Below are 27,156 nucleotides of genomic sequence, written 5' to 3'. Positions count from 1 at the left end.
CAGCCAGCATGAAATCGCGGTTGGGGGCCGATCGCGGTCAGGGGAGGGTCCACTTCTCGACTGCTCCTGGGCCTGCCAATCGTGAAAATTCAGGCCTATGGTTCCCATGACAGCAGCTTGAATGGTGCCTGTAAGCATCTTTAGCCAAAAGGAGGCTCCCTAGTCTGACGCTTCAGTGCAGTAGCGAGGGAGTGCTGCACTTTCAGAGGTGCCGTCTTTCAGATGAGACGTTAAACCGAGGCCATGTCTGCCCTCTAGGATGGAAGTAAAAGGTTCTTTGGCCACTGTTTCGAAGACAAGCAGAGGAGAAGTCTCCTGGGACAATATTTATCCTTCCAACAACATCACCTTTTGAAAAGAAATGCTGTTTCCGAAACCTTTCTGCGCATATTGGCTGCTGTGTTTTCCTTATTCTTTCATGAGATGTGGGCACCACTGGCAAAGCCAGTATTTGTTACCCATCCCTACTTGTCCTTGAACTGAGTGGCTTGCTAGGCCATTTAAGAACCAACCACATTGCTGTGGATCTGGAGTCACATGTAGCCCAGACCAGGAAGGATGACAGGTTTCCTCCTCTGAAGAACATTAGTGATCCAGATGGGTTTTTACAACAATTGATGATGGTTTCATGGTCACCATTACTGAGACTAGCTTTCAATTCCAGATTTATTAATTAATTCAAACCCCCAGAGTCTGGGCCTCTGGATTAGTAGTCCAGTGACATTACTTACTATGCCACCATCTCCCCATTGCTAAGTTACAACAATGACACCACTTTTTAAAAAGATAAAAGTACTTAATCGCCTGTAAAGTCTAAATATTCAGCGTAGATGCTGTAGTTCTTCATTTTGTTTTTGGTACTGGGGCGATTACCTCTGTCGATTGTAACGGCAACCAGCTTCTGTTGTAATTCCCTCAACAACCACTGTTCAGGGACCATTGTGTTCCACTCCTCCGCTGAGTTAATATGTAAAGGAGTTGGACTTTTAGTCCTGTGTCCACTGACTAGAAGGTTAGCCAATTGTAAAGTGACCAGTCATCAATGGTGTGGACTTTGCTTGGATTAGTTAAACTGAACCTGGACAATGTATTGCACTGAGTAGGTAGCAGATGGAGTCTGTGTACTATTCCCAGGGCATTGCTTTTCTGTTGTTGTTGTTGTTGTTGCGGACGATCTGGTGACTGTGTAAAGGGGCTGATGCAACTCTCCAAGGCCATGTACTGGAGCATTTGTGGCTTATGACCACCCTTCAAAGCTTTAAAACATTGCCCATCAGTCAGTGGAATCCGCAGCAGGAACATAGGTAACTATCTCCTTTCGGTATTTGCGCATAGAAAATAGATTATTCAGCCCCTTGGGGTCATGATTTCCCCCTGGTACTGTTTTTGGTAGCAGGACATCTGCTTCCCAGGGTTTTCTGCCAGCTGCTGTGTGGGACCAATCTGGAGAGGGAGTGTTTGTTTTTATTCCTTTCTCTCTATATATTCATTGGGTGGGCACAGAGGAGGCACAGCAGGTGAGGACGCTTGACACGTGGGGAGATAGATATCTGAATCCTCAGCCTAGGGCTGCCGCTCCCTCTTTTGAGACCCTTGTGGAACAGGAACGAATTGGGCAAGCTGGATCGCAGCTTGAAAACGTTCAATGCACGGCTCCACATCACAGGACTAGGAGGACGATGGGGTGAAATAAAATCTTAGAATAGTACCACACAGGAGGCCATTCAGCCTGTCAAGCCTGCACTGGCTCTTTCAGGGTTGTACCACTGGTCCGGCTCTTTCTTCATATCCCTGTGATTTATTTTCCCCCTTTGAGTAGCCTATTGGCTGAGTGATTCTAAAAAGCATACTTTGTGATGGCGCCATCTGCATTAAAAAAATCTCCAAACTGGGTCTGTGGGCTTGCCGCCACCCCCCCCCCCCCACCCCCTCAACAAAAGCCCTTGTCACCCTGGCTATCCAGCTTGTGATATCTGGGCCCTGCCCTTCCTCGCTGCACCTTCCTGACTGTCACTGAGATACAATGGCTTGGGGTAGCACTCTTGTCCCTGAGCACATTGGTCTGCTTCAAAAAGTACTTGGCAACAGCCTGAGGTGCCTTGTAAATTCGAGCCTGTCTGCCTTTTGGTCTCTCCCTGCGTCACATACTGGCTCAGAGAATGCTAGCGTTCACAGGCCGCTGCAGGTGTACCTGTTAGACCACTAGGAAACTAGCCTGGCTGTTTTCCCCCCCCACCTTCCTCCACCCCCCTCCCATCACACCCACCAACCCCCCCCTTCACTTCACACACCCACCCACCCACCCCCCCCCGCCCCCAGCCACCACCACCAGGTGACAGGACAAACAAAATTCGGGACATCCTGGTGTGGAAATTGTGACGCGGGCTGTCGTCTTCCTTCTCTCAATCAATGGCTTGCAGTGAAGCATGTTTCACTGGAATGGTACCAGGGCTTAAAGGGGTTAATTACAAGGGCAGGTTGCATAACCTATGATTATAATCCCTTCAGTACGGTAAACCATAGGGTGATGTAATTAAGGTGATTAAAGAATTTGGTAGGGGTGGATAGGGAGGAACTATTTCTTCCTGAGGGAGGAGCAGGAAGCCCAGAACAAGGGGTCAAAAGAGAATACTGAGAGGAGGTTTGATAGAGGTGTTCAAAATTTTGAGGGTCCGGATAACCTAGATGGGGAGAAACTGTTCCCATGCATGAAGGGATCAAGGACAAGAGTGCACAGATTTAAAGCAGTCGGTAAAAGAAGCAAAAGCGATCTGAGGTAAAACTTCTTTTATGCAGCGAGTGGCCAGGGCCTGGACTGCACTGTCTGAGAGCGTGACGGAGGCAGGTTCAATCAGAGTATTCAAGAGGGAATTAGACTGTTATCAGAAAATAAACAATGTGCAGGGTTACGGTGGGAGAATGGCACCAGGTGAATTGCTCAATCAGAGAGTCGGTGCAGCTGCGATGGGCCAAACGACCTTCTCTGCACTGTAGCAATAATGTGACTCTGTAATTTTATGAAAATTAAAGTTGGGCCGTTTAAGGCTGAAGTCAGGTAGCACTTCTTCATGCAGAGGCCAGTGGAAATCTGGAACACTCTTTCCCCCAAAAAGCTGTCGAATCACCGAATCACAGTACAATCGGCCCATTGAGTCTGCACCGATATGTGAGAAACAGCTGACCTACCTACCTAATCCCATTGACCAGCACTTGGTCCATAGCCTTGAATGTTATAACGTGCCAAGTGCTAATCCAGGTACTTTTTAAAGGATGCGAGGTAACCCGCCTCCAACACCCTCCCATGCAAGCGCATTCCAGACCGTCACCACCCTCTGGGTAAAAAGTTTTTCCTCACATCCCCCCTAAACCTCCTGCCCCTCACCTTGAACTTATGCCCCCTCGTGATGACCCTTCAACTAAGGGGAACAGCTGCTCCCTATCCACCCTGTCCCTGCCCCTCATAATCTTGTAGAGATGGAGGATGGAGACTAGAGGATGGAGGTTAATTGGAAATATCCAAACTGAGATTGATAGATCATTTTTTTGGGGTGGGTAAGGGTATATTAAGAGTTAGAGATCCAAGGTTGGCAAATGGAGTTGAGATATGCATTAGCCATGATCTAAATGAATGGCGGAACAGGCTAGAGGGGCTGAATGGTCCTCTGCTATTTCAAGGAACTGCTCAGAAACATCTGGTCACTTACTGGTCCCACCCTGTTACATTACGATGGATGTGTACATCTGTGTACAATGACCACAATGAATCAGAGCAATTAAGAACATATGGTTGTTGTTGTTTGGACCCCCATGCTGTTACCAGCTCATCCACTAGAGCAATTGAGTCCATAATATCTCTTTTCTTTGATCCCTTTCATCATTATTTTCTCCAAGATGATTGTGACATTTAAGGGGGAGTCAGATAAATTTTTTCTCAAATGCAATGATTGACTTTTGAGTTTCATAGTCACTTATAATGTATTCCACACTCGTTTAACCCTTTGCAGCTCCTTCTTTAGCCTCAGTCTGATGTGCTAATCCTGACTTTATATTGCCTTGTTGATGATTCCCCAAACAGTAGGAATAGGTCCAAAGATGCCAGTCAGCATCTACAACCTCACCCACTGTGCCCTTAACTTCATATGCAGGCCTTAAACTGCAGGTAGAGACAGCTGGACAGGCCTGATCCTGCCCTCAGCCAACGCACACACTTTACAGCGGGGGCGACTGGATTATGATCAGGAGCACAAACCTGGGGTCTCTTTGGTTACACCCACTCCAGGTTTACTCGTTTCGTGATTGGAGATTACAACCACAGTTTCGCACTGTCCCATATTTCTCCCAACCCTGGGAAGGGTGGGTTATCCAATCGCTACACCCAAGGGACCCCCCACCCCCGTTACGCCACCGCCTCCCTGCAGCCTTTGGAATTCTCCCCAAAAGGTGGTGGAAGCAGAGTTTTTGAATATTTTTAAGGCAGGGGTAGATAGGTTGTTGATAAGCAAGGGGGTGAAAGGTTATTGGGGGTGGACAGGAATGTGTGATTGAGGCTACAGTCAGATCAACCATGATCTAATTATATGGCGGAGCAGGCTCGAGGAGCCGAGTGACCTACTCCTCCTCCTATTTTGTATGTTCTCGCCGCGATCTATAACCCTCCAAGAACACTGCGCTCCTCCAGTCCCGGCCTTTTACGTGTCCCCTATTTCCTTCGCTGCTGTGTCTTCAGCAGTCTAGGGTTCAGGCTCTGAAATTACTTCCCTAAACCTCTCACCTCCATCTCCTCCTTTAAGACCTGGCTTAAAGCCTGACCCTTTAACCCAGCTTTCATTCATTGTCCTAATAAAAAGACTTGGGGGCGGGGGGGGAGGTTGTGGGGGAGAAAGACTTGCATTTCTATAGCACCTTTCACAGGACGTTCCAAAGCACTGTGCAGCCAAGGAAGTACTTTTTTTTTGAAGTGTTGTAATATAGGAGACGAGGCAGCCAATTTGCAAACAGCAAGATCCCACATTATAGCAATGTGATTGTGACCAGATCTCCATCTTTGGTGGGGTGTCTATTGTTCTGTTTGACCTCCCTCCTGTGAAGCGCCTTGTGTTAAACTCCTGACAGCCAGTTGGTGAAGTAGGAGAGCTGAAGTCAGTCTTTACCTCAGTTTTAGATTAATTCACAATGTGAAACATTACTGGTGTACAGCTCCTAACTCCCAAATCTCAAAAAAACCCAACGTCAGTAAGCGTCATACGAACATCCATACAACATACAAATTAGGAGCAGGAGTAGGCCACTCGGCCCTTCGAGCCTGTTCTGCCGTACAGTAAGATCATGGCTGATCTGATTGTATCAAGAATCTATCTTGCTCTGCCTTAAAAATATTCAAAGACTCTGTTTCCACTGCCTTTTGAGGAAGAGTTCCAAAGACTGACGAACCTCAGAAAATATTTTCCTTATCTCTGTCCCAAAGGGGCGCCCCCTTATTTTTACAGAGTGACCCCTAGTTCTAGATTCTCCCAAAAGAGGAAACATCCTCTCCACATCCACCCTGTTAAGACTCCCCCAGGATCTTAAAAGTTACAATCAAGTTGCCTCTTACTCTTCTGAACTCCAGCGGATACGAGTCTAGCCTGTCCAACCTTTCCTTATAAGACAACCCTCCCATTCCAGGTATTAGTCTGGTAAACCTTCTCTGAACTGCTTCCAGTTGGTCCTCTATAGCTTTTTCTTGTCCCGCCCCCTTGAGGCATAAACCTTGCTGGGCGTGCTCGGTGTTCTTGGGCAGCAGCACGGCCTGATGCTGGGCAGGACCCCACCCTGAACTACAGTGACCCCTCCCGGCAGCTTGTTGAGCTCCTTGTCATTGCGGATGGCGGAGCTGCAGGTGGCAGGGGGTGATGCAGGCCATCTTGTTGTCCTGGGCCGCGTTGCCAGCCAGCTCAAGGATCTTGTCGGTCAGGTGCTCGAGGACAGCAGCCAAGTAGATAAGGGGCTCTGGCCCCGACATATTAAGCATAGTGACTCCTGCGCAGCAGCCTAGTGGATGCAGCTGACAGGAAGTTGGAGAGCAGCTCTGGAGGAGTGGGCCTGGGCCTTAGCGTGCCCTTTCCCTCCAGTTTTACCACAACCAGACATTGTGTTGTCGCCGCTGCTGAAAATCTTTACCTCTCTTTTTATGTTAAAGGTGCTATGTAAATGCAAGTTGTTGTTGGGGTGATTTGCGACTTGGGTGGGGGTGGAAATTGGGTAGTAGGTGCAGCAAGGAAGGCTGAGGCAGTGTTGGGAATTGGGAACTGCTGGAATGCTGTGCACCTTCATTGAGCTGACCAGGCAGTTCTGCTCACCCCAGACAGGGAGTGGCTGATCCAAAGTTGTTCATAGCACAAAGTCTGACGTCAAGAAGTAAGGCACTGAGTCTGAATCTGCTTCCTCCACAACCCCTCGCCGAACTTCTCGTCTGCTTCCAAATGTTTTATTCCTCTTGATAGTTGGGCAAGCTTTCAGATCGGCCGGGAGCAGGGAATGAGGAGAGAGCTGTGATCGTTGGATTGTGATCGAGTTGGCAGCCAGTGTGTAAAATTGCACTTCCTCTCAAAGAAGAGGGTGGTATAGAAACATGAATGTATGTCAGCTTTTAACAGCTTAATCGCCCTACCCTCCCTCTGTTTCTGTATTCTATGAGGTGTGTTCCAAATTTCTTTCATTTGTGATGCTAATGTAATAGACCTTTCGAATTTACGTCCTTTGAAAGTAAATCATTTTTCTGCTCTCTAGTAGCTACTGCCTTTTAACCCGTCACTTGTAAAGTAAGGTGGGGGTGGGAGGGAACGGAAACTAGACACTCCCCAATCGCATTAGACTTGGGTAGCCACGCACTACAATTTGTGTTGGTGCTGCAGGGTTGGAGAAGATAAGGGCCCTGCCTCCTGGTCACCATGTACTGAGATCTGCAAGAAAGCCACTTTGTGGTATGAACAGGAACTTTCTCTTCTGTGATGCTTCCCACAGTTGAATAGCCTCCAGGCAAGTGCCGGTCACCCTTCCAGCGTTGAGCCTGTCACTGCCCCACACTCTGCTGGTGAGACCGGAGATTGCGCCGGAGTGACTGGGCTGGCGAGCCTGCCGCTGCTGTCCTTTCTGCTTTGGAAGCAACAGTTGGGCGTAGGGAGAGAGCACAGACTGACTGTCTGCAGCTCGATGGTCCCGGCACCTCCTTCAGTGCGAGAGAGGATTCTGCCAAACAAAAATGTGTATGAGCAATTCTGCACAGATGATGCTGTGCGTTTCCACAATGGACTGGACTCTTGTGATAGCCTAGCAGTGGCCTTGCCCGAAATCTAAAAGGTTAACGCCCTTTGAAAGAAAGACTTGCATTGATGTAGCATTTTTCATGACCTCGGGGCGACATAAAGCGCTTTAGAGCCAATGAAGTACTTTTGGAAGTGTAGTTGTTGTTGTTGTAATTAAGGAACACTGCAGCCAGCTTGCACACAGCAAGATCCCACAAACAGCAATTTTTTTTTTCAGTGATCTTGGTCCAGAAATAATTGGGCTGATAAAAGGAGATTGTCCATGCGATCTTTTGCATCCAGTTGAAAGGGCAGACAGGACCTGGGTTTAACGTCTCATCTGAAGGACGCAATGCAGCATCATCCCAGCACTGGCACTGGAGTGTCAGGCCGGATCTTTGGTGCTCGAGTCTCTGGAATTGGGGCTCGAACCTGCAACCTTCTGACTTGGAGGCAGGAGCACTCCCCGCTGAGTCATGGAAAGCACAGTCTTTAACCTGGCCCGTTCACCCAGCACGGAGTGAGGGTTTGAGACTACCTTGTCCATCATTTGGATTCCCCTGTGATGTGTTGCCAGTCCAGCCCTGGCTTGTTATTCACTGAAAGGGCTACGTGGGTCCATGTTGAAATGCACACAGTGAGAGCAGATCAAAACCAGAGGTTTCTATGTTAATGTCGCTCGGTGGTAGTTTGTTCAACAAAGCTTCTCGGTGCTCTTTCCCAGGTGCCTGGTAAGTAATAAGTTTGTCCCAGCCCTGTGGAGACTGCTTGTAGCGTGGCCCCTAAACTCAGACAACATTATCTTTCGTTCTGCAAACTGACGTAGATATTTGGCAGGCATCTCCTTTAGCAGGACAGTCTCCTTTTATCAGGCCATTGAGGTAATCTAACACCTTTGAGCAGAAGCTGCTTATTTAACAGGAGCAGGTTCTGTGGGTTTGGAGTTTGCCAGATGGTAAAATAATCGCTCTCAAACTACAACAGTTTCAGTTCCTATTTTCTAACGTATCTTTCTGCCGCCCCTTGATTTAATTAGATCTTTAACGACTTGCATTTCCCTAGAAACCAGTCCAATTCAAATGTCAATAGTTTTCATGGCCATGTGTGTGTACATGGTTTTCTATTTCCTATTCTCTCATTTCTAATGTGCTCTCTTGCTCTTATTCTGTTTGTGGCTCTGTGTTTGAATCTTGCTGGATATGTTTTGGTTGTTTTTGCTGAAGTGCCACTGAATGTGTCTTTGGTTGTGTGTGTATGCGTATTTTAATTTTGAATATCTGGGTGTGTTTTTGGTTCTCTGGTGTGTGTGGCACTAGGTATGTTTTTCGTTTTCTGTGGTGTGTGTGGCACTGGATATGTTTTTGGTTCTGTGATGGTGTGTGTGACACTGGGTATGTTTTTGGCTCTGTCGGTGTGTGTGGCACCGGGTATGTTTTTGGCTCTGTGTCGGTGTGTGTGGCACTGGGTATGTTTTTGGCTCTGTGTTGGTGTGTAGGGCACTGGTTATGATTTTGGTTCTCTGTTGGTGTGTGTGGCACTGGGTATGTTTTTGGTGTGTGTGGCACTGGGTATGTTTTTGGTGTGTGTGGCACTGGGTATGTTTTTGGTGTGTGTGGCACTGGGTATGTTTTTGGTGTGTGTGGCACTGGGTATGTTTTTGGTGTGTGTGGCACTGGGTATGTTTTTGGTGTGTGTGGCACTGGGTATGTTTTTGGTGTGTGTGGCACTGGGTATGTTTTTGGTGTGTGTGGCACTGGGTATGTTTTTGGTGTGTGTGGCACTGGGTATGTTTTTGGTGTGTGTGGCACTGGGTATGTTTTTGGTGTGTGTGGCACTGGGTATGTTTTTGGTGTGTGTGGCACTGGGTATGTTTTTGGTGTGTGTGGCACTGGGTATGTTTTTGGTGTGTGTGGCACTGGGTATGTTTTTGGTGTGTGTGGCACTGGGTATGTTTTTGGTGTGTGTGTGGCACTGGGTATGTTTTTGGTGTGTGTGTGGCACTGTGTATGTTTTTGGTGTGTGTGGCACTGTGTATGTTTTTGGTGTGTGTGGCACTGGGTAAGTTTTTGGTGTGTGTGGCAATGGGTATGTTTTTGGTGTGTGTGGCACTGGGTATGTTTTTGGTGTGTGTGGCACTGGGTATGTTTTTGGTGTGTGTGGCACTGTGTATGTTTTTGGTGTGTGTGGCACTGTGTATGTTTTTGGTGTGTGTGGCACTGTGTATGTTTTTGGTGTGTGTGGCACTGTGTATGTTTTTGGTGTGTGTGGCACTGGGTATGTTTTTTGGTGTGTGTGGCACTGTGTATGTTTTTGGTGTGTGTGGCACTGGGTATGTTTTTGGTGTGTGTGGCACTGGGTATGTTTTTGGTGTGTGTGGCACTGGGTATGTTTTTGGTGTGTGTGGCACTGGGTATGTTTTTGGTGTGTGTGTGGCACTGGGTATGTTTTTGGTGTGTGTGTGGCACTGGGTATGTTTTTGGTGTGTGTGGCACTGTGTATGTTTTTGGTGTGTGTGTGGCACTGTGTATGTTTTTGGTGTGTGTGTGGCACTGTGTATGTTTTTGGTGTGTGTGGCACTGTGTATGTTTTTGGTGTGTGTGGCACTGGGTATGTTTTTGGTGTGTGTGTGGCACTGGGTATGTTTTTGGTGTGTGTGGCACTGGGTATGTTTTTGGGGTGTGTGTGGCACTGGGTATGTTTTTGGGGTGTGTGTGGCACTGGGTATGTTTTTGGGGTGTGTGTGGCACTGGGTATGTTTTTGGGGTGTGTGTGGCACTGGGTATGTTTTTGGGGTGTGTGTGGCACTGGGTATGTTTTTGGTGTGTGTGTGGCACTGGGTATGTTTTTGGGGTGTGTGTGGCACTGGGTATGTTTTTGGGGTGTGTGTGGCACTGTGTATGTTTTTGGGGTGTGTGTGGCACTGGGTATGTTTTTGGGGTGTGTGTGGCACTGGGTATGTTTTTGGGGTGTGTGTGGCACTGGGTATGTTTTTGGGGTGTGTGTGGCACTGGGTATGTTTTTGGGGTGTGTGTGGCACTGGGTATGTTTTTGGGGTGTGTGTGGCACTGGGTATGTTTTTGGGGTGCGTGTGGCACTGGGTATGTTTTTGGGGTGCGTGTGGCACTGGGTATGTTTTTGGGGTGCGTGTGGCACTGGGTATGTTTTCGGGGTGCGTGTGGCACTGGGTATGTTTTCGGGGTGCGTGTGGCACTGGGTATGTTTTTGGGGTGTGTGTGGCACTGGGTATGTTTTTGGGGTGTGTGTGGCACTGGGTATGTTTTTGGGGTGTGTGTGGCACTGGGTATGTTTTTGGGGTGTGTGTGGCACTGGGTATGTTTTGGTGTGTGTGTGGCACTGTGTATGTTTTTGGGTTGTGTGTGGCACTGTGTATGTTTTTGGTGTGTGTGTGGCACTGGGTATGTTTTTTGGTGTGTGTGTGGCACTGGGTAGTTTTTGGTGTGTGTGTGGCACTGGGTATGTTTTTGGTGTGGTGTGTGGCACTGTGTATGTTTTTTGGTGTGTGTGTGGCACTGTGTATGTTTTTGGTGTGTGTGTGGCACTGTGTATGTTTTTGGTGTGTGTGTGGCACTGTGTATGTTTTTGGTGTGTGTGTGGCACTGTGTATGTTTTTGGTGTGTGTGATGGCACTGTGTATGTTTTTGGTGTGTGTGTGGCACTGTGTATGTTTTTGGTGTGTGTGTGGCACTGTGTATGTTTTTGGTGTGTGTGTGGCACTGTGTATGTTTTTTGGTGTGTGTGTGGCACTGTGGTATGTTTTTGGTGTGTGTGTGGCACTGTGTATGTTTTTGGGTGTGTGTGGCACTGTGTATGTTTTTGGTGTGTGTGTGGCACTGTGTATGTTTTTGGTGTGTGTTGTGGCACTGTGTATGTTTTTGGTGTGTTGTGTGTGGCACTGTGTATGTTTTTGGTGTGTGGGTGTGGTGTGTGGCACTCTGTGTATGTTTTTGGTGTGTGTGTGTGGCACTGTGTATGTTTTTGGTGTGTGTGTGTGGCACTGTGTATGTTTTTGGTGTGTGTGTGTGGCACTGTGTATGTTTTTGGTGTGTGTGTGTGTGGCACTGTGTATGTTTTTGGTGTGTGTGTGTGGCACTGTGTATGTTTTTGGTGTGTGTGTGTGGCACTGTGTATGTTTTTGGTGTGTGTGTGTGTGGCACTGTGTATGTTTTTGGTGTGTGTGTGTGGCACTGTGTATGTTTTTTGGTGTGTGTGTGTGGCACTGTGTATGTTTTTGGTGTGTGTGTGTGGCACTGTGTATGTTTTTGGTGTGTGTGTGTGGCACTGTGTATGTTTTTGGTTGTGTGTGTGTGGGCACTGTGTATGTTTTTGGTGTGTGTGTGTGGTCACCTGTGTATGTTTTTTTTGGCCTGTGTGTGTGTGTGGCACTGTGTATGTTTTTGGTGTGTGTGTGTGGCACTGTGTATGTTTTTGGTGTGTGTGTGTGGGCACTGTGTATGTTTTTGGTGTGGTGTGGCACTGTGTATGTTTTTGGTGTGTTGTGTGGCACTGTGTATGTTTTTGGTGTGTGTGTGGCACTGTGTATGTTTTTGGTGTGTGTTGTGGCATCTGTGTATGTTTTTGGTGTGTGTGTGCACTGTGGAGGTTTTTGGTGTGTGTGTGGCACTGTGTATGTTTTTGGTGTTGTGTGTGGCACTGTGTATGTGTTTGGTGTGTGTGTGTGGCACTGTGTATGTTTTTGGTGTGTGTGTGGCACTGTGTATGTTTTTGGTGTGTGTGTGTGGCACTGTGTATGTTTTTGGTGTGTGTGTGGCACTGTGTATGTTTTTGGTGTGTGTGTGTGGCACTGTGTATGTTTTTGGTGTGTGTGTGGCACTGTGTATGTTTTTGGTGTGTGTGTGGCCACTGTGTATGTTTTTGGTGTGTGTGTGGCACTGTGTATGTTTTTGGTGTGTGTGTGTGGCACTGTGTTGTTTTTGGTGTGTGTGTGTGGCACTGTGTATGTTTTTGGTGGTGTGTGTGGCACTGTGTATGTTTTGGTGTGTGTGTGTGGCACTGTGTATGTTTTGAGGTGTGTGTGTGTGGCACTGTGTATGTTTTTGGGTGTGTGCTTGTGGCACTGTGTATGTTTTTGGTGTGTGTGTGTGGCACTGTGTAATGTTTTTGGTGAGTGTGTGTAGGCACTGTGTATGTTTTAGGTGTGTGTGTGTGGCACTGGTATGTTTTTGGTGTGTGTGTGGCACTGTGTATGTTTTTGGTGTGTGTGTGGCACTGGGTATGTTTTTGGTGTGTGTGTGGCACTGGGTATGTTTTTGGTGTGTGTGGGGCACTGTGTATGTTTTGGTGTGTGTGTGGCACTGTGTATGTTTTTGGTGTGTGTGTGGCACTGTGTATGTTTTTGGTGTGTGTGGCACTGTGTATGTTTTTGGTGTGTGTGGCACTGTGTATGTTTTTGGTGTGTGTGGCACTGGGTATGTTTTTGGTGTGTGTGTGGCACTGGGTATGTTTTTGGTGTGTGTGTGGCACTGTGTATGTTTTTGGTGTGTGTGTGGCACTGGGTATGTTTTTGGTGTGTGTGTGGCACTGGGTATGTTTTTGTGTGTGTGTGTGGCACTGTGTATGTTTTTGGTGTGTGTGTGTGCACTGTGTATGTTTTTGGTGTGTGTGTGGCACTGTGTATGTTTTTGGTGTGTGTGTGTGGCACTGTGTATGTTTTTGGTGTGTGTGTGTGGCACTGTGTAGTTTTGGTGTGTGTGTGTGGCACTGTGTATGTTTTTGGTGTGTGTGTGTGGCACTGTGTATGTTTTGTGTGTGTGTGTGGCACTGTGTATGTTTTTGGTGTGTGTGTGTGGCACTGTGTATGTTTTTGGTGTGTGTGTGTGGCACTGGGGTATGTTTTTTGGTGTGTGTGTGTGGCACTGGGTATGTTTTTGTTGGTGTGTGTGTGGCACTGGTATGTTTTTGGGGTGTGTGTGTGGCACTGGGTATGTTTTTGGTGTGTGTGGCACTGGGTATGTTTTTGGGGTGTGTGTGTGGCACTGGGTATGTTTTTGGGGTGTGTGTGGCACTGGTATGTTTTTGGGTGTGTGTGGCACTGGTATGTTTTTGGGGTGTGTGTGGCACTGGGTATGTTTTTGGGGTGTGTGTGGCACTGGGTATGTTTTTGGGTGTGTGTGTGGCACTGGTATGTTTTTGGGTGTGTGTGGCACTGGGTATGTTTTTGGGTGTGTGTGGCACTGTGTATGTTTTGGTGTGGTGTGGCACTGGGTATGTTTTTTGGGTGAAGTGTGGCACTGGGTATGTTTTTGGTGTGTGTGGCACTGGGTATGTTTTTGGTGTGTGTGTGGCACTGGGTATGTTTTTGGGTGTGTGTGGCACTGTGTATGTTTTTGGGTGTTTGTGGCACTGTGTATGTTTTTGGTGTGTGTGTGGCACTGTGTATGTTTTTGGTGTGTGTGTGGCACTGGGTATGTTTTTTGGGTGTGTGTGTGTGCACGGGTATGTTTTTGGGGTGTGGTGTGTGTGGCACTGTGTATGTTTTTGGGGTGTGTGTGGGCACTGTGTATGTTTTTGGGGTGTGTGTGGCACTGGGGTATGTTTTTGGGTGTGGTGTGGCACTGGTGTATGTTTTTGGGGTGGTGTGTGCACTGGGTATGTTTTTGGGGTGTGTGTGGCACTGGGTATGTTTTTGGGTGTGGTGTGCACTGGGTATGGTTTTTGGGTGTGGTGTTGGGCACTGTGTATGTTTTTGGGGTGTGTGTGGCACTGTGTATGTTTTTGGGTGGTGTGGCACTGTGTATGTTTTTGGGTGGTGGTTGGGCACTGTGTATGTTTTTGGGGTGTGTGTGGCACTGGGTATGTTTTTGGGTGTGTGTGTGGCACTGTGTATGTTTTTGGTGTGTGTGTGGGCACTGTGTATGTTTTTGGTGGTGTGTGTGGCACTGTGTATGTTTTTGGTGTGTGTGTGGCACTGTGTATGTTTTTGGTGTGTGTGTGGCACTGTGTATGTTTTTGGTGTGTGTGTGGCACTGTGTATGTTTTTGGTGTGTGTGTGGCACTGTGTATGTTTTTGGTGGTGTGTGTGGCACTGTGTATGTTTTTGGTGTGTGTGTGGCACTGTGTATGTTTTTGGTGTGTGTGTGGCACTGTGTATGTTTTTGGGTGTGTGTGTGGCACTGGGTATGTTTTTGGGTGTGTGTGTGGCACTGTGTATGTTTTTGGTGTGTGTGTGGCACTGTGTATGTTTTTGGTGTGTGTGTGGCACTGGGTATGTTTTTGGGTGTGTGTGTGGCACTGTGTATGTTTTTGGTGTGTGTGTGGCACTGGGTATGTTTTTGGTGTGGGTGTGGCACTGTGTATGTTTTTGGGTGTGGTGTGGCACTGGGTATGTTTTTGGGGTGTGTGTGGCACTGGGTATGTTTTTGGGTGTGTGTGTGGCACTGGGTATGTTTTTGGGTGTGTGTGTGGCACTGGGTATGTTTTTGGGGTGTGTGTGGCACTGTGTATGTTTTTTGGGTGTGTGTGTGGCACTGTGTATGTTTTTGGGGTGTGTGTGGCACTGTGTATGTTTTTGGTGTGTGTGTGGCACTGTGTATGTTTTTGGGGTGTGTGTGGCACTGTGTATGTTTTTGGGGTGTGTGTGGCACTGTGTATGTTTTTGGGTGTGTGTGTGGCACTGTGTATGTTTTTGGTGTGTGTGTGGCACTGTGTATGTTTTTGGTGTGTGTGTGTGGCACTGTGTATGTTTTTGGTGGTGTGTGTGGCACTGTGTATGTTTTTGGTGTGTGTGTGGCACTGTGTATGTTTTTGGTGGTGTGTGTGGCACTGTGTATGTTTTTGGTGTGTGTGTGGCACTGTGTATGTTTTTGGTGTGTGTGTGGCACTGTGTATGTTTTTGGTGTGTGTGTGGCACTGTGTATGTTTTTGGTGTGTGTGTGGCACTGTGTATGTTTTTGGTGTGTGTGTGGCACTGTGTATGTTTTTGGTGTGTGTGTGGCACTGTGTATGTTTTTGGTGTGTGTGTGGCACTGTGTATGTTTTTGGTGTGTGTGTGGCACTGTGTATGTTTTTGGTGTGTGTGTGGCACTGTGTATGTTTTTGGTGTGTGTGTGGCACTGTGTATGTTTTTGGGTGTGTGTGTGGCACTGTGTATGTTTTTGGTGTGTGTGTGGCACTGTGTATGTTTTTGGTGTGTGTGTGGCACTGTGTATGTTTTTGGTGTGTGTGTGGCACTGTGTATGTTTTTGGTGTGTGTGTGTGGCACTGTGTATGTTTTTGGTGTGTGTGTGTGGCACTGTGTATGTTTTTGGTGTGTGTGTGGCACTGTGTATGTTTTTGGTGTGTGTGTGTGGCACTGTGTATGTTTTTGGTGTGTGTGTGTGGCACTGTGTATGTTTTTGGTGTGTGTGTGGCACTGTGTATGTTTTTGGTGTGTGTGTGTGGCACTGTGTATGTTTTTGGTGTGTGTGTGTGGCACTGTGTATGTTTTTGGTGTGTGTGTGTGGCACTGTGTATGTTTTTGGTGTGTGTGTGTGGCACTGTGTATGTTTTTGGTGTGTGTGTGTGGCACTGTGTATGTTTTTGGTGTGTGTGTGTGGCACTGTGTATGTTTTTGGTGTGTGTGTGTGGCACTGTGTATGTTTTTGGTGTGTGTGTGGCACTGTGTATGTTTTTGGTGTGTGTGTGGCACTGTGTATGTTTTTGGTGTGTGTGTGGCACTGTGTATGTTTTTGGTGTGTGTGTGGCACTGTGTATGTTTTTGGTGTGTGTGTGGCACTGTGTATGTTTTTGGTGTGTGTGTGGCACTGTGTATGTTTTTGGTGTGTGTGTGGCACTGTGTATGTTTTTGGTGTGTGTGTGGCACTGTGTATGTTTTTGGTGTGTGTGTGGCACTGTGTATGTTTTTGGTGTGTGTGTGGCACTGTGTATGTTTTTGGTGTGTGTGTGGCACTGTGTATGTTTTTGGTGTGTGTGTGGCACTGTGTATGTTTTTGGTGTGTGTGTGGCACTGGGTATGTTTTTGGTGTGTGTGTGGCACTGGGTATGTTTTTGGTGTGTGTGTGGCACTGGGTATGTTTTTGGCTCTGTTGGTGTGTGTGTGGCACTGGGTATGTTTTTGGCTCTGTTGGTGTGTGTGTGGCACTGGGTATGTTTTTGGCTCTGTTGGTGTGTGTGTGGCACTGGGTATGTTTTCGGCTCTGTTGGTGTGTGTGTGGCACTGGGTATGTTTTCGGCTCTGTTGGTGTGTGTGTGGCACTGGGTATGTTTTCGGCTCTGTTGGTGTGTGTGTGGCACTGGGTATGTTTTCGGCTCTGTTGGTGTGTGTGTGGCACTGGGTATGTTTTCGGCTCTGTTGGTGTGTGTGTGGCACTGGGTATGTTTTCGGCTCTGTGGTGTGTGTGTGGCACTGGGTATGTGTTTGGTGTGTGTGGCCCTGGCTTTGTTTTTGGCTCTGTGTTGGTGTGTGTGGCATTGGTTCTGTGTTGGGTTGTGTGGCATTGGGTATGTTTTTGGTTCTGTGGTGATGTGTGTGGCACTGGGTATGTTTTTGGTGTGTGTGGCACTGGGTATGTTTTTGGTGTGTGTGGCACTGGGTATGTTTTTGGTGTGTGTGGCACTGGGTATGTTTTTGGTGTGTGTGGCACTGGGTATGTTTTTGGTGTGTGTGGCACTGGGTATGTTTTTGGTGTGTGTGGCACTGGGTATGTTTTTGGTTCTGTGTTGGTATGTGTGTGTGTGTGTTTTTAATTATCTAACTTGTTGGCTGCCCATGGAAATGTTTTAGGTTCTGTAACTGTATTCTGCTTCTACTCCCCTCATGATGCTCAACTGTTTAGCATATTCAGCTTAGACTGTCACTGGCCACTGCTACTGAGAATTTGGCTGATGGACCTAGAGATTCTCTGCAGCAAATCATTGGCGACTCTTCTTTAGAGTGGGCTTTGATTGAGTTTTAGGCTTTTGTGTCCAGTATATTCCTTAGACTTAACGTTGTTGAAAGCAATGAATGAACAAAAGAAATTGTATTTTTACAGCACCTTTCAAGACCTCAGGATGTTCCAAAGTGTTTCATAGCCAGTGAAGTACTTTTGAAACAAAAACAAAAATAGCTGGAAAAACTCAGCGGGTCTGACAGCATCCGCGGAGAGGAATACAGTTAACGTTTCGAGTCCGGCTGACTCTTCTTCATAGTTTTGAAATGTAGTCAGTGTTGTCATATAGGAAATATGGCAGTGCAGAGCAATCCCCCACAAACAGCAATAATGGCCGTTAATCTACTTTACTGATTTAGTTAAGGGATAAGTATCGGAAACAAAATTGGGAAGAGCTCTTCAAAATAGCGTCAGTAGGAGAACATGTAGGGGACAGTGATCATTGTATCATTAGGTTTAGGTTGGCTATGGATAAGGACAAAGAACAACCCCGACTAAGAATAATTAACTGGGGAAAAGCCAACTTCAGTGGGGTAAGAACAGACCTGGACCAAACAAATTGGCATCAAAGGTTGGCAGGAGAAACAGTAGCTGAACAATGGGCTATCTTCAAAGAAGAGAGAGTTCGAGAACAGTCAAGGTGAATTCCCTCAAAAAGGAAAGGTGGGGCAAACAAAGTCAGCTCCCCAGAGGACAAAAGGGAGAGTAATTAAGATAAAGAAGAAAAAGTGTGCTTATGACAGGTGTCAGGTTGGGAACACGATTGAGAACCAGGCTGAATATAGAAGGTTCAGAGAGGAGGTGAAAAAGTAAATAAGAGAAACAAAGAGGGAGTATGAGAAGAGACTAGTACCCAACATAAAAGGGAATCCCAAAGTCTTATAGGCATATAAATCATACAAAGGCAGTAAAAGGAGGAGTAGAGCAAATTAGGGACCAAAAAGGGGATTTACGCATGGAGGTGTCACCATGAAACTATTGTCAATTGTCGTAAAAACCCATCTGATTCACTAATGCCCTTTAAGGAAGGAAATCTGCTGTCCTTACCTGATGTGGCCTACATGCGATTCCAGACCCACAGCATTATGGGTGACTCTTAAATGTCCTCTGAAATGGCCTAGCAAGACACTTAGTTGTATCAAACCCGCTACAAAGCCTTAAAGGAATGAAACCGGATGGATCACCCAGCATCGAACAAGCCACAGGAAACAACAATGCCAAATCCTGTCGACCCTGCAAAGCCTGCCTTATGAACATGTTTTTTTATTAATTCATGGGATGTTGGTGTCGCTGGCTAGGCCAGCGTTTATTGCCTATCCCTAATTGCTTTTGAGAAGGTGGTGGTGAGCCCTGCACATCAGTGCAAAGGACAAAGCTGAAGCATTTGCAACAATCTTCAGTCAGAAGTGCCAGGTGGACGATCCAACCTGGCCTTCTCCGGAGGTTCCCAGTGTCACAGATGTCAAACTTCAGACAATTCAATTCACTCCCTGTAATATCAAAAAACAGCTGAAAGCACTGGATACTGCAAAGGTTATGGGCCCTGACGACATTCTGGAAATAGTACTGAGACTTATGCTCCAGAACTTGTCACGCCCCTAACCAAGCTGTTCTAGTACAATGGCATCAACCTGGCAATGTGGAAAATTGCCCAGGCATGTTCTGTACACAAAAAGCAGGACAGATCCAACCTCACCAATTACCGCCCCATCACTCTACTCTCAGTCATCAATAAAGCGATGAAATGGGTCATCAACAGCGCTATCAAGCGGTTCTTGCTAAGCAATAACCTGCTCCCTGACGCCCAGTTTGGGTTTCGCCCGGGTCACTCAGCTGCAGAACACATTACAGCCTTTGTCCAAACATGGACAAAAGAGCTGAACTCAAGTGGTGAGGTGAGAATGACTGCCCTTGACATCAAAGCAGCATTTGACTGAGTGTGGCACAAGGAGCCCTAGCAAAACTAGAGTCAATGGGAATTGGAGGGAAAACTCTCCACTGGTTTGAGTCATATCTAGAACACAGGAAGATACTTGTGGTTGTTGGAGGTCAGTCATCTCAGTCCCAGGTCATCACTGCAGGAGTCCCTCAGGGTTGCGTCCTCAGCCCAACTATCTTCAGCTGCTTCACCAATGACCTTCCCTCCATCATAAAGTCAGAAGTGGGGATATTCGCTGATGATTGCACAATGTTCAGTATCATTCTCGACTCCTCAGATACTAAAGCAGTTCATGCCCACATGCAGCAAGACCTGGGCAACATTCAGGCTTGGACTGACGAGTGGCAAGTAACATTTGCACTTCACAAGTGCCAGGCAATGATCATCTCCAACAAGAGAGAATCCAACCTTTGCCCCTTGATGTTCAATGGCATTACCTTCACTATCAACATCCTGAGGGTTACCATTGACCAGAAACTGAACTAGACCAGCCATATAAATACTGTGGCTACAAAGGTCAGAGGCTGGGTATTCTGCGGCGAGTAACTCATCTCCTGACCCCCCAAAGCCTGACCACCATCTACGGAATACTTTTCCCTTGCCTGGATGAGAGTAGCTCCAACAACACTCAAGAAGCCTGACATAATCTGTTGGAAGACAGCACCATCTTAGATTATAGGCTCAAGTGTATGGAGCTGGATTCGAACCCATGATGTTCTGACTCAGAGAGGTGAGATTGCTACCCACTGAGTCTCAGCGGATATGAGTGAGGTCCAGAGGACGGAATAGAGAGTTCTGAATTGACTTGGTGGAATGTATTGCTTGATCTCCTCATCTTCTGTAGATAGGAAAACAAAAGCATCGCAACATAGATCAGGTGATGAACTAACTGACAAATTTATTGGTCATTAAGAGGATAAAATGGGAGCCAGTTAGCTCGGTTGGCTGGATGGCTAGCATGTGGTTCAGAATAACGCCAACAATGTGGATTCAGTTCCCGTTCCAAGTGACCTACACTTGGGACTTCCCTCCTTGACTTGCTCCTGAGAGTAGGAGGCAACGGCAAATCCTCATTGACAAAAAGTGTCAAGAAAACAGTCAGAATGAGGCATCAGCAGACAATGAGCCAAGAACTTGCCTTCGAGTAGAGCACTCATGAATGAATGGGCAAATAAACAGCATTCAGTACAGACTGTATTTATGGTGTAGATGAGTTATTACAAATCTTCTCGATGTCAAAACACTAACCGCCAGTGTAGAATTGTTCTGTTGCAATACAGTCACTCACACGTTGCATGGGAATATTCAGCCTGTTAGATTGTGATTTAACTTTCATGTCCCTAACTGCTTCAGACTGGCAGAGATGGGTGAAAGGGGGGGAAATTCCACTGCTGGCAGCTCAGGTTATGAGAGCTGCATGTCCATCAGATATACCCCACCATAGCCCAGCTCCTGCTTAATCTCCGATATAACTGTCAATCATACCTATTTGTTTGAAATGATTCAGAACAACAACTTGCATTTATATAGCACCTTAATCATAGCAAAACATCCCAGGAACGTTGAGGAGATAGCAGAGCAGGAAAAGACGTAGCTTTAAACAATGTTGTAAAGGAGGAGGGAGGTATAGAAGGACGGCGAGGTTTACGGAGGGAATTTCAGAGCTTAGAGCCTAAATGACTGAAGGCACAGCCGCCAATGGCGGGGCAAAATAAGCTGTTGGGTGCAAAAGAGGCCTTGGTTGTTAGAGAATAGAGTTCTCGGAAGGTTGATTCAGAGGATGTCAATTGCAGTGTTCAAAACCCCCTGAATAATTTGTGACTGCAGGGACTTTGCGCTGTGTCCAGTCAGCTGTCAGACACACGAAAAAGGTTGAAATAGTTCTGCACTCAGCAAACGCTGACCTGTTTAAGCCCCCTTGAGTCAACAGGATTGTTATACCAATACCTCTCAGCTGGTGGAAGCAGCTTGCAGCAACCCAAGTGAGCTGTAACTAGCATTCAAGATCAATTTTTGTCCTGGGTGAGGGTCTTTGATCAGAAGGCACTGATTCTCTTGTGCAGTCTCCCTCCTGGGAATGGGTTTAGCGTAGGGCCTGCTGTAGGAGGATCTTGTCCCCTTGACTGACTGGCAGGCTGAGAGTGTGGTCCAGTTGAAGCTGATAAGGGTACATGTGACCCCAGACAGCTTGAGACACCATCCCTGATAGGAGAGCATCTGGTTGCTTGGTGCTCAGTGTCAGCCATGGCTCGGTGGGTAGCCACTCTCATCTCTGAGTCAGGTGATGGGTGGGGGTGGTGAGAGGGGGTGGGATTGAAGTCCCACTCCTGGGTTCTGAGCACAAAATCTAGGTTGACATTCTAGTGCTAGTATCGATGTGAGGCTGCACTGTCAGAGGGACCGTGCCGAGGAAGTGCTGCACAGTTGGAGGTGCTATCTTTTAGATGAGGCATTAAACTGAGGCTCATTCTGCCCTCTCAGGTGACAGATCCCACGTCATTATTATGAAGAAGAACAGGGAAGCTATCACCGATGTCTCGGCAAATAATTATCCCTCAATCAAGGTCACCAAAAAAAAAAGATCTGGCCATTATCATGGTTTTTTGTGGGAGCTTGCTGTGCACAAATTGGTTTCCTTGATTCCTGCATTGCACGTCTTGAAGTTGTGAAAGGCACTGCACTGCACTAGATGTGGAACACATGGTAAGACTCCATGCACTGCTTGAGTCGCTAAATTATCAGACTACTTATCCAACATCCAGTACTGGATGAGCAGAAATTTCTGCCAACTAAATATTGGGAAGACTGAATCCATAGTGTTCAGCGCTCGCTACAAACTCTGCTGCCCATGTTCTAACATGCACAACGTCCTGTTAGTTCTTCACCTCTGTGCTCACTGACATACACTGGCACCTGGTGAAGCTATGCCGTGATTTTAAAATTCTCATCCCTGTTTTCATAGCCCTCCATGGCCTCACTCCTCCCTATCTCTGTCAATATGTTTGACTCTTAACTGCCCTCTGAAATGGTCTAGTTAGCCACGCAGCTGTACTGCTACAGAAATGTCAGAAAGGAATAAAACCGGACTGAGCATCTGGCACCGACTTAGGAACCGGAAATGACAATGGCACCACCAGCCCTGTCAACCCTGCAAAGTCCTTCTTAATAATATCTGGGGGCTTGTCCAAAATTTGGAGAGCTGTCCCACAGACAGACTAGTCAAGCAACAGCGTGACGTCGTTATATTTACAGAATCATACCTTAACAGCCAAAACCCCAAACACTACCATCACCATCCCTGGCTATGTCTGTTCCCATTGGCAGGACAGCCTCAGCAGAGGCAGTGGTACAGTAGTATAAAGTCGAGAGGGAGATGCCTTGGGGGGGTCTTCAACATTGACTCTGAGCTCCATGAAGCCTCCTGGTATCAGGTCAAACATGGCCAGGAATCTTTGTACTGATTACCGCCTATTGCCTTCCCTCAGCTGATGAATCAGTACTCCTCCATATTGAACATGATTGGAAGAAGCACTGAGAGTGCCAAGGGCATAGGATTATTATGGCTTGGAAACTTCAGTGTCTGTCACCAGGAGTAACGCGGTAGTATCACTAGTGACTGGCCTGGCCAACACCTGAAGGCCGTAGCTGCCAGACTGGCCCTGCGGCAAGTTGTATGGGAAGCAACAAGAGGAGAAAACCTACTAGACCTTGTCCTAAACAACTAGCTGTCACAGATGCATCTGTCCATGAAGGAATGGGTAGGAGTAACCACCGAATAGTTCTTATGGAGATGAGGTCCCGTCTTCACATCGCGGATGCTCTCCATCATGTTGTGGTTCACTACCACATTGCTAGATTCAGGGATAGATTCAGAACAGATCTAGCAGCTCAAAACTTGACATCCATGAGGCGCTGTGGCCGATCAGCAGGAGCAGCAGAAGTGTCCTCGAACACAATCTCTAACCTCATGGCCACATAAGGAGATGTTAGATCAGATGATCCAAAGGGCTCCGTTTTAAGTTGTGTCTACCTCACTTTCCTCATTTAAGAGAGGTTTACGGAGGGATTTCCAAAGTTTAGGGCACAGGCAGCTGAAGGTACAACCACCAATGGTGGAGCAATTAAAATCGGGGATGCTCAAGAGGCCGAAATTAGAGGAGCACAGATATCTTGGAGATCTATAGGACTAGAAGAACTTTTTTTATTCCTTGACAGGGTGGGGTGTGGGGGATGGTGGTTGTTGGCAACGGCAGTGTCTGTTGCCCTTCCCTGACTGCCCTTGAGAAAGTGACGATGAGCCATGATCTTGAATCGTTGCAGAGTGTAGGTGCACCCACCAGGCTAAAATTTTGACCCAGCGACAATGAAGGAATGCCGATATAGTTCCAAGTCAGGATGGTGTGTGGCTGGGAGGGGAAGCTTGCAGGTGGTGGTGCTCCCATGGGTCTGCTTCCCTTGTCCTTCTAGGTGGTAGACGTCATAGGTTTGGAAAATGCTGTTGAAGGAGCCTTGGTGAGTTGCTGCAGTGCATCTTGTAGATGGTGCACACTGCTGCTACTGTGCATCAATGGTGGAGGGAGTGCCGATCAAGTGGGCTGCTTTATCTGGGATCGTGTTTGGCTTCTTGAATGATTTTGGAGCTGCACGCATCCAGCCAAGTGTAGAGTATTCAACCAGGAGTCTTTGACTCCTGTCTTTTGCCTTGTAGATGGTGGGCAGACTTTCGGGAGTCAGGAGGTGAGTTACTCACCTCAGGACTCCCAACCTCTGACCTGCTCTTGTAGCCACAATATTTATTTGGCTGGTTCAGCTCAGTTTTTGACAATGGTAAGCCCCAGCATGTTGATATTGGGGGATTCAGCAATGGGAATGTCATTCAATGCCATGGGGAGATAGTTGAATTTGCTTGTTGAAGAAGCTCATTGCCTGGCACCTGTGTGTTGCGAATGTGACTTGCCATTTATCAGCCCAGGTCTGAATATTGTTCTGGTCTTGCTGCATATGGATTCGGCCTGCTTCAGTATCTAAGGAGTAGTGAATGGCACTGAGCATTGTGCAATCAACTATGCAGTGAACACCCGACTTCTGACCTTATGATGAGGGGAAGGTCATTGATGACGCAGCTGAAGATGGTTGGGCCCAGGACACTATCCCGAGGAACTCCTGTAGCAATGTCCTGGGACTGAAATGATTGGCCTCCAACAACCACAGCTTTCTTCCTTTGTGCTAGGTATGACTTCAACCAGTGGAGAGTTCTCTCCCCCAGTCCAACTGACTTCAATTTTGCCAGGCTCCTTGATACCACACTCAGTCAAATGCTGCCTTGACGTCAAGGGCATTCACTTTCATCTCACCTCTGGAATTCAGCACTTTTGACCACATTTGGACCAAGGCTGCAATAAGTTCTGTGGCCCTGGTGGAACCCACGCTGAGCATCAGTGAGCAGGCTATTGCTGAGTAAGTGCTGCTTGGTAGCACTGTTGATGACACCTTGCTGACGATTGAGAGGAGGCTGATGGGGTGGTAATTGGCCGTGTTAGATTTGTCCTGTTTTTCATGGTCAGGACGTACCAGGGCAAATTTCCACATTGTTGGGTAGATGCCAGTGTTGTAGCTGTATTGGAACAGTCTGGCTAGGGGCACAGCTAATTAAGAGCTTAAGCCTTCAGTATTATTGCCAGAATATTGTCAGGGCTCATAGCCTTTGCATTATCCAGTGCCTTCAGCCATTTCTTGACATCATGTGGAGTGAATGAAATTGCCTGAAGATTAGGATCTGTGATGCTGTGGAGTTCAGGAGGAGGCTGAGATGGATCATCTACTTGTCACTTCTGGCTGAAGCTGGTTGCAAATGCTTCAACCTTGTGTTTTGCACAGATGACCTGGTCATTTGAGGATGGGAATATTGATGGAGCTCCCTCCAACTGTTAGTTGTTCAATTGTTCACCACCATTCATAACTCTTATCACATGCTGCTTTGGCATTTTCCATGCCAGAATAATTCTATGCCCTTGGTACTCTCAATGCTTCCTCCAAAAGTGTTCAGCATGGAGGATTACTGATCCACCGGCTAAGGGACGTGGTAATCAGTACAAAGATTCCTGGTCATGTTTGACTTGATGCCAGGAGATTTAATGGAGTTCAGAGTCAACATTGCATCACTTGTGCTTGCGTGGAAAGATGCCGCACGAAAGGGAGGGTGTGTTAGGGGTGACTGTGAATACAAGTGTTATACGGTGCCTTACTTGTCTGAGAGGCGGATGTGACATACCCTTGCAAGGAATTTCCCTGTGTTGTGAAGCTCTAATGCTCCACATCTATAAGTAACGCGGCTGGAGACATATTGTGCCCACACTGAGAGTTGTATGAGTCAGAGCTTTTGGAAGGGAAACAGCTGGCTAGTCCCTGGGTGAAGTGAGAAAGGGTTTGGAAATGATGCAGAACAGCTGTGATCAGCGAGAGAGGCCAGTCACCCCGGAGGCCCAATTCGAGGCGGCACTCACAATTCAACTGCATTTCCTAGAGAAAATTCACTGGAATGACACTTTAAAGAGAGCAGGGGATCAGTACCAGCTGCCGCCGCCGCCCCCCCCCCCCCCCCCCCCCCCAACCCCAAACCCCGAACATCTAACAAGAGGTTGCATGCAGATTACCAACATCCTGCCAGCTGAGCAGGGGATGTTCTGGGCAGGCGAGTTCCTCTGTGTAAAAACTTGCCCAACCCTTAGGTGGGCATGGGAGTAGTGCAAGACAGGGTAGGACGGACGAGAGTATTGGTGTGCAGGCTCGGCCAGATGTGCATATTGGTGTGCAGGCTCGGCCAGATGTGAGTATTGGTGTGCAGGCTTGGACAGATGTGAGTATTGGTGTGCAGGCTCGGACAGATGTGAGTATTGGTGTGCAGGCTCGGACAGATGTGAGTATTGGTGTGCAGGCTCGGACAGATGTGAGTATTGGTGTGTAGGCTCGGACAGATGTGAGTATTGCTGTGCAGGCTTGGACAGATGTGAGTATTGGTGTGCAGGGTCGGACAGACGTGAGTATTGGTGTGCAGGGTCGGACGGGCGTGAGTATGGGTGTGCATGGTCGGACGGGCGTGAGTATTGGTGTGCAGGGTCGGACGGGCGTGAGTATGGGTGTGCATGGTCGGACGGACGTGAGTATGGGTGTGCAAGGTCGGACGGACGTGAGTATGGGTGTGCAAGGTCGGACGGACGTGAGTATGGGTGTGCAGGGTCGGACGGACGTAAGTATGGGTGTGCAGGGTCGGACAGTCGTGAGTATTGGTGTGCGTTCGAACAGACATGAGTGTTGGTGTGCAGCATCGGACAGATGTGAGCGTTAGTGTGCAGGGTTGGATAGGTGTGACAATTGGTGTGCACTCGGACAGACGTGAGTATTGGTTTGCAGGGTTGGACAGGCGTGAGTATTGGTTTGCAGGGCCGCACAGTCGTGATTATTGGTGTGCGTTCAAACAGATGTGAGTGTTGGTGTGCAGCATCGGACAGACGTGAGTATTGGTGTACAGGGTCGGACGGGCGTGAGTGTTGGTGTGCAGGGTCGGACAGGCGTGAGTGTTGGTGTGCAGGGTCAGACGGGCGTGAGTGTTGGTGTGCAGGGTCGGACGGGCGTGAGTGTTGGTGTGCAGGGTCGGACGGGCGTGAGTGTTGGTGTGCAGGGTCGGACGGGCGTGAGTGTTGGTGTGCAGGGTCGGACGGGCGTGAGTGTTGGTGTGCAGGGTCGGACGGGCGTGAGTGTTGGTGTGCAGGGTCGGACGGGCGTGAGTGTTGGTGTGCAGGGTCGGACGGGCGTGAGTGTTGGTGTGCAGGGTCGGACGGGCGTGAGTGTTGGTGTGCAGGGTCGGACGGGCGTGAGTGTTGGTGTGCAGGGTCGGACGGGCGTGAGTGTTGGTGTGCAGGGTCGGACGGGCGTGAGTGTTGGTGTGCAGGGTCGGACGGGCGTGAGTGTTGGTGTGCAGGGTCGGACGGGCGTGAGTGTTGGTGTGCAGGGTCGGACGGGCGTGAGT

General features: G+C 47.9%; 1 protein-coding gene across 2 annotated transcripts in view; it reads left to right on the top strand.

Moving 5' to 3' along the window:
- The window catches only part of mgat1b (alpha-1,3-mannosyl-glycoprotein 2-beta-N-acetylglucosaminyltransferase b), a 148,600-nt gene that overhangs the window by 11,735 nt on the left and 109,709 nt on the right, over nt 1–27,156 (top strand). The window contains exon 1 of one of the 2 annotated variants that reach the window (XM_041213625.1): nt 6,545–6,616. The exons of the other annotated variant lie outside the window; for it this stretch is intronic. The gene's annotated coding sequence lies outside the window, so the exon portion shown is untranslated. Of the gene's footprint in view, nt 1–6,544; nt 6,617–27,156 lie in introns of those variants that run through there. 2 annotated transcript variants of the gene reach the window in all.

Source organism: Carcharodon carcharias, chromosome 19, assembly GCF_017639515.1.
Source record: "Carcharodon carcharias isolate sCarCar2 chromosome 19, sCarCar2.pri, whole genome shotgun sequence".
NCBI classification, from domain to species: Eukaryota; Metazoa; Chordata; class Chondrichthyes; order Lamniformes; family Lamnidae; genus Carcharodon; species Carcharodon carcharias.
The sequence above is the reverse complement of the archived record's forward strand: the minus strand, read 5'-3'. Positions and strand labels throughout refer to the sequence as shown.